Source organism: Erigeron canadensis, unplaced genomic scaffold (assembly GCF_010389155.1).
Source record: "Erigeron canadensis isolate Cc75 unplaced genomic scaffold, C_canadensis_v1 Conyza_canadensis_unscaffolded:353, whole genome shotgun sequence".
Taxonomy (NCBI): domain Eukaryota; kingdom Viridiplantae; phylum Streptophyta; class Magnoliopsida; order Asterales; family Asteraceae; genus Erigeron; species Erigeron canadensis.
This window is the reverse complement of record NW_025215771.1, coordinates 1-8,211: the sequence shown is the minus strand read 5'-3', so window position 1 is coordinate 8,211 and position 8,211 is coordinate 1. Positions and strand designations below refer to the sequence as shown.

The 8,211-nt window shown below is 35.1% G+C and overlaps 1 pseudogene; it reads left to right on the top strand.

The window, feature by feature from the left end:
• Positions 1 to 431: 431 nt before the first annotated feature.
• LOC122584548 lies at positions 432 to 2,174 on the top strand (annotated as a pseudogene).
• The last annotated feature ends 6,037 nt before the right edge of the window (positions 2,175 to 8,211 follow it).

Below are 8,211 nucleotides of genomic sequence, written 5' to 3'. Positions count from 1 at the left end.
AGTCCACGCAGAACTTCTTCCACCCAACCAGGAAATTGGGAAGATCCCGATAGCAGTGATAGTGAAATGGAGGATGAGTTGGAAGGGGAAGAAATAATCTGGACTTTGAAAGTGATTGGGAGGAAGAGACCAATGCTTTGCAGGCCTCAAAAATATTGAGAAGCTCTCCACGAGCCAGATTGAGGAAAATCTTATCAAAGGTCTTTCTGTTATAGACTATCCCTGTGTTTCTGTTTTCATTCACTATTATGGTATTACAGTCTAATTCTTAACCCATGCCTTTGATTTTGAGGGCTTTATACTATCCCATATCATGATTATTATTGTTTTTATATATATAGAGGTGAAGAACTTTTGACACCCGAAGAACTAGCAATATTCAACAAAATGACTCCCTGATATAGACAAATATAACTGTACGTTTCAAGAGTATGAAGTTCCTGTTAGTCTATAAGAAAAAGAATATATTCTCAATAACGTAAAAAAATTATTAGAAAAGTGTTTTGTTCTTAGTGGCTTTGAGCATTGAATTTGATCTTCTAAGATTTCATAACGCAGGAGAAGTGGAACCCCTTACATACCTGGCCTTAGCAGGGCAGATAAAGTTCATGGACAACCTTCTAGAAATGGATTTGATATTGATGCAGTTGATGTGGTAACTTACTAAGGCTTGCAATACCTTTTAAAAAATGTGCAACTCTCCTATAGGGTGAAATTGATGGGTTGGGGGAGATTGGGTAAATGCCTAAATGGTTAAGATAGTGCTGGTCAAAGCGAGTGTTTTTGACCTACCAACACTTTTTTTTGGCCAAACTAGGTAGCCGATTCTCTTTGGGAGCCGACTAATCCCAGGGTGACCAGCCTGACCACCTGCTTTGTGGGTAGTCTGGAGTTGTTGAAGTCTGTAGCCACAATGGGGGTTTATTCTTTTGTTCTAGGATTGAACTTGAGATCTCCAGGTATTTTCACCCATTGGAGACCAAGCTTTTACCACTAGGGAGTAGTATACACTTGAGTATGCTTGGGTTGGTTTAAACTACTTGATTTTTTGCTTTATGCAAGTTCTAAAATTACAATTAACAATAAAAGATAACCGGGCTGACCTATTTCTTCTATGGTTAAATTAATTGATGATGTAGGATGGCCAGACTGCTCTTCACAAAGCAGTTATAGGTAAAAAGGAGGCAGTCATTAGTCATCTTTTAAGAAAAGGTGCAAGTCCTCACGTTCAAGATCAGGTTGGACATTTCTCTTCAATATCATAATCATTTTTTCCCGTTTTAAGTTTTCAGAGTTACTAAGTGTCATCATGACAGGATGGTGCCACTCCACTTCATTATGCAGTTCAAGTGAGTGCCATGCAAACCGTGAAGTTGCTGATCAAAAGCAAAGTTGATGTGAATGTTGCTGATAATGTAACTATTGATTTATTTCCCATTAACTCTTTACTTCAATTTAGTATATCCATGTTTTGAATATGTTCTGACAGGAAGGATGGACCCCTTGCATATAGCTATGCAAAGTAGAAACAGAGACATTGCGAAAGTTCTGCTTGTGAATGGCGCTGACAAGACTAGAAGAAATGAGGTCAGCCACTATAGTACCATTGTGCTAGTATCGTCATCACACACCCTAATATAACTGCAAGAAACAAAAGTGATACATTTTAAAGAAGCAAATTTGACGCATTTACTTATAAAAATCGACATGTTATCCTATATATCTAATGGGTCAATGGGTTAGTTAAACAATAAGTTTAGATATAACGGCTCAAACATCATTGTAAGTGGATTTGAGTGCACAAGACCTCTTAAATCAGATCATAAGAATAGATTATTGTTGTATACATGAGGTTCAGGGAATGCTCTAATATACTCCACATGTTTATTTTTAAGAGGTCTTGCAACTTTTCGATAATTCAGTGGATTTAGGGACATGTACTTCTTCATCTGTTTGTGAATGGATTTGGGGTTCTCCTTATGAAGGTTGGACATTGTCTTTTATTTATTATACTCTATTATGTTTCAGGATGGGAAAACGCCACTTGACCTAGCCTTATGTTATGGGAAAGAATTTAAAGCGTATGATCTTGCCAAACTACTGAAGCTTGTACCAGCAAACAGTTATGTCTAATGACAGTTCACTGCTCACTTGCACCTCAAGTTGGTAGCAGAAGCACCGTGGTCATATTATTTGTGGCGACTTGAATGGTGAAATTTGCTGAGAGAATAACTACTCATGAGATCTCCCTCGACATGCCCATGTATCAATTTGCTTCCAAGGTCGAATGGAAATTGAAAGGTGTGGGTTGTAGGTCATTACTCCTTGGTAATCTGTGTAATGTTGCATCGTTGTTCCAGACCCCCTCAGATTACTTGAGATCTGTATGTATATGTACAACTATTTAACCAAAAATAATGAAAGAATAGGACACAAAAGTGGTATATTTTTAGCTTTATCTGATCCAAAAGCTATTAAAGCGCTGCGTATTGTTTCATTACAATTAGAAAGTAGCTTTGTTTGTTCTGAAAACATACGAATCGGTGGGTTTGTTAATGACAACCCTCATGATGCCAATAAACTATTTGGGTGCATTAAAACTTATATTTGTCATACGAAATATTAGGGGAGGTTAAGTATAAAATATTATACTTTTTATGCATGTAACAAGGTTAACGAAAACCTATTATTATTTTTCTGAAAATAATAAGTCATTATTTTGTTATAGCTTAGTTCAACAATAATTAAAACTTAAAATCTAATATTAATAACACGTTTCATATATGTATTTTAAAATATTTTATGGGAAAATAGAAAGTGCAGTTTTAACCAACCCGGCAACCATACGCTTTCGACCCGCATTCATACAACGAGGAAGAAATGTTGATTATATTTTAAAAGTTAACCCTTTTACTTTATAAATATACACAGCCCTATGATTTTAACTTGGTGCAACTAATTATGCTGCAGTCAACAACATGCTAAGTCCTTATTATATATATGGAAAATGATTAATCAACTAACTTATATGCCTAAAAATCAACCTAAAACCTTAAGAATTTAACATGTGTATTCCACTAATTCTCTTAAATATTAGCCTAAAATCTTTCTAAAACTATAATGACATGTGTTATTCACTTATTTTTTTATAATCTTGCCCATTGATTTTGCCACATGTCTTCATCAAAAATTTAACTATAAATATTGGTTAAGTGTGGGGTGTTACATGAATTGCGCGACCTTGTACATGTCGGTACCAATGTGGCGTGTCCAAATATGTACACAATAATATCAGTAACTTGGACAGGCCCAAGTACCTCAAACAATTCAAAAAACTATACAACAATCATCAGAATTCTATCACAATTCTATACCCCACTTAACAAACTTAAACTACCAAACCACCAAGTACCAAGATTCCAAAACATCATTCTCTCCAGAATTCCAACAATATCATCACAGCTGATCCAATCAGAACAAAACAAGTTCAGACTGCACTAGTAGGGACCAAGTAGTCCCATCTTACATGACTCACTATTCTCGTACGCACATGCAACCCTCCTAAACACATATTCCTTTTATGGCTCTTAAACTGTTTTAGACCTGTTCAAATTCCACACAGCAACAATCTTTTCCACATTATGTTTTCCTTACTTTAATAGCCATGAGCTTATCCCTGACACTTTCCTGATAGCTGACATAACTTCTCTTTTGATTCATGAAGATTCTAGCATTCCTTTCTTGCCATATGTGATACACAACAGCAGCCACAAGAAGTTATTAAGCACCACACCTAATGTGTTCTTTTATCTTTCACTGGTAAAATCTTACCACATCCTACAAACTGTCAAGAATATGCAACTGATCCCAGAATTGGCTATATCTTTGCATAATTCTGAACATAATCACATTTAAAGAACAGATGATCATGGCTATCTGCATAACATTTACATAATCCACATTTAAATTCTGCTTTAGTCATCCACAAAGCCATTTTATCTTGAGTTAGTAGCTTCCTTGTACTACCAACCAGAGAATAAAGCATGTCTTGATTAATTTGATTAAACCAAATCAACATTTTTCCATTCCACACTGGCCATTCATATCTCAAATCATTCCATGTTGTCCTGTAGAGAATTCCACTTTCTTATTCCTTGTGGTATACCACATCACTTGATCCTCTTTATCACTGTGAATAATTGGAACAACAATACTTCTGATATTAGGATACTTATCCATCCATCCAACAGGCATTTTCAGATCCCATTTTCAATCATTTTGTCAACAGAAATGTCATCATCAACTTTGGAATCATACAAAGCTCTCCTATTAATAAATCATATAATGGACCTTCCACACACCACTTGTCATACACATTGAAGTTCTTTTCCATTTCCAATCTCAACAAAACATGATTTTGACCAAGTTTCTAATATCTATCATGGCTTTCCACCCCCAACTATCATTCTTATCCACTTGATAACTCCAAATACTCTTATTTTCAGTTTCACAACTTCACCCATTAGCCCAAAAAATTATTTATTCTCTATGATTTTCCAGAATTGTCTTAAAAGCAACACTTCATTCCATTTCCTTATACTTAATCCCCAGACCTCCTGACTTTAGGCTTACAAACATCTTTTCATGCTACCCTTGCCTTCCCCTGGCAGAGTCTCCAGCATTCCATAGAATTTTTTAAACAACTTCTCCAGTTCCTGAATAACAGTTATAGGCAAAAAAAAATACAGAGTCCGAATACACTTGCATAGAAGATAAAACAGAGGCAATCAACTGAATTCTTCCTGCATAAGACAATTCTTGTTTCTCCAATTTCTATCTTGTTTCTGACTTTTCAACTAAAGCTTTGCAATCCTTAACACCCAATTTTTTTATCAAGTAGAGGTACACCTAAGTACCTTACAGGCCTTTTACCACACTTAAAGGCAAAATATGGAGCAGATCACTCTTCTCTTTTTCATTTAAACTTCAAAAAATATTTGTGCTCTTGCTCATATTGGGTTCAATCCAGAAACTTGTCTAAATTCCTCCAAAACCTTTTTCACAATGTTATGCCTAAGATTTTCACTTCCAAGATCTTCGTGGTCCAAGATCTTCGTGGTTCAAGATCTTGGAGCTCTAAGATATCTGACGTTATTTCTTTGACTTAGTTGTACAGAAACTGGTAAAACGGAAGACTTGCCCCCAAAGTCGGAATTAATGGTTGAAAACGTGTAGAAATGGCTCCACAACGTCCATTTACCAAGTAATCAAGTCAAAGAGAAAAATCTGCTCAAGATCCCTAATTCCAGCTCCAAGATCCCAGATTTTAGGATAGTTAGTTAGTTATTTCCTCTTATAAAGGGGCAAGTGATTGCAGGTTTAGGCACCTCGTCTTAGACTAGAAAAAACATTCTTCCTTTCTAATTTCTTCTGTAAACACACTCACATAAACACCTTCATCATTGTAAAACTTAGATCAATCACTTGCGCTCTCGAATTGTAATTAATTTCGATTTATAATAATAAAGTAGCACGAGGGACGATTGCTTCCTCCGGGGTTTTTATGCCGGCAATCCAGAAGGATTGAAAGGCTTTTCCTCATCAACAAATCACGGTGTTTTTTACTCCTATTATGCATTCTACTTTATTCTATTTTATATAACGTTTACTTACGATTATCGCTAATATCTTACCATTTGCATACTTATGATCAACTTTTACAAAGTAATCTTTTTATTTTACGTTCAGGTACTTTGATTAATATATTTATGATTTTATATTCTTTCTTAACGAATCTTAAGTATTATCACGTTTTTAACGTGATTTAATCAAGATCTTGGCACTTTATATGTTCATTTATTAGATTTTACAAGTAGATATTTACTTTTACAGTCATATCTTGAGATAAAACATTCATTTAGATTTACTTTACGTGATTAGTCATTATTTAGTAAATAAATTGCATTTTCGCAATTATTTTGACCCTAAGTATAGAACCTTTCAAGATCTAAGCACCACACCTCACGAACGAAAGTTTGGTTACATTATTGATCTAAGTTATCATAGATTATTTTAGGTAATTTTGACAAATCAATTTGGCGCCCACCGTAGGGCAAGTGGTGCTTTTCTCAAATTTTTCTTAAAGTCATGATTATATTATCTACAAGACTTATTGCGAAAATGTCATTTCAAATCCAGATCTTCTTCTTCTTTTTTATCATCTTCAATGTCAGGGACAGATGGCTTCCTCTTCATATCCAATCATCTCATAAGGAAAGATGATGATTCGGCCAAGATATTGACATCCGGGATAACTACGTTGGATCCCATGGTTTATTCTAACCAAGATCTTGTTTTTGTGATTTTTCAACTTAATAACAGGTACAAATGATGATAGAAATACAAGATCAAGGACCAGAAATTCGTTGGAGCAAAACCACGTTTTGGCATCACAAGATCTGGATTATGATGTCATGGAATCTTCAAGCGAATATAGAGGAGACATTCAACCAGGGATCCGCCACTTGTGATGCATAATCCAATCAGGATCTTAGATCTTACCAAATCGGGATCTGGATGACAATCAGGATCTTAAAGCTGCGGATTTTAAAGTGGCGGATCTAAAGCTCAGGATCTTAGACCTTAGGATCTTAAAGCTCAAGATGTTGATGCTAAGGTTTTGACATAACTCTGGAATCTTATACCAGAACCAGATTTGCTCCTCCGATATGTGATATGGAGATCCCCAAGGTATCCAACTTCTCAACTTGAAGCTATATGATGGTAATAAAGGTGCTAAAGAGCATGTGCCCGATTTAGGGAGAAGATAGAGAGATTCTATTCCCACGCATTTGAGGGGAAGGATACTTGTGCAAAGGTTTCGATCTACTCTTACGGGGTCCGCTTTGGAATGGCTGCTAAGTGTTCCTCCCTACTCAATATCTTCATTCTCTTATTTGATTAATTTTTTTTATAATCATTTTTATAGAAACTTAATTAAAAATCTTTATAAGATTACTCAAGGTCCTAATGAATCTCTTGCGAGTTATCTTAACAGATTTTGTCAAAAAGTGCTTTCTATCCTAGATCTTGAGATCACTTCGGCGGTACAAGCTTTCCATATGGGTTTGCGTAGTGATTCTCCACTCTATGATGATCTATCAGAATATCCATGTAGGAGCTTATTGGAGGCAAGGATTCGAGGTTCAAGATATGCAGATGAAGAGGATAGGATGAGGATAAAGTTGCAATCTGCTTATGATCGTCCTAACCGAAAATTGAAAGCCTGGTGTTTCATATCTTTTAGGGCCAAACCCTATTCAAGATCTGATAATCACAGAGTCGACGACCTGGATAAAGATAAGGATAATGAGGAATATCCTAGGATAATTGACTATCACTTTTCTGTTGACATTTCAGGTCTAATTTTTGCAATGTATGAACTTGGGAACAAAGTGAGATGGCCAAAGGCGAAAAATAAAAATCCTAAACGGAACGGAAAACCCGATTGGTGCGCTTTCACAAGGATTTCAGCCACATGACAAAGATGTCTGCTTAAGGAAAGAAGTAAGCATTCTCATGAGCAAAGGATACCTCGATGAGATCTTGAGTAGAAATGAGACGTGATCTCTACGTAAAGAACATCAAATGCCAAGTAAGATTTTATCATATGCGGAAACCATGTATTTTCTTCTTAAAAATATTACTTAATTATAACTTATATCTTCTATAAAACGTAGGCAATATTTGAAATGCATGATATAAAGGCTAATAGCTTACAAAATACAGTAGAAACCTTTATATAAGGCAAAATGAACGTCAAAAACTCAAAAAACAAAAAATCTATTTACTTGTTAATTGCTATTTTTATGGAAACTAAATATTATAATATTTTAAGCAGAGGACTTTGCCATGAGCACAAACACTTAAGCCACTTTTGTTCGTTATCAATCATATTTAAAATAAAATATATTGCTGAAAAGTAGGGGGTTTCGTTATTTACTTAGATGGTACTGGCCGGTATACACCACATTTAGATAATTCATGCAACAACCATCCCGTTTAAATTGGAGAATTTACGCGGCTATCATTAAATAAGAGTTCAATTGAATGATCCTAATTCAATAAAAATAGCACTCACCGTAAATATAAAATCTTATTAGTACTAATACACATGTGCATTGCACGGTTTGAATAATAATTTATATTTAT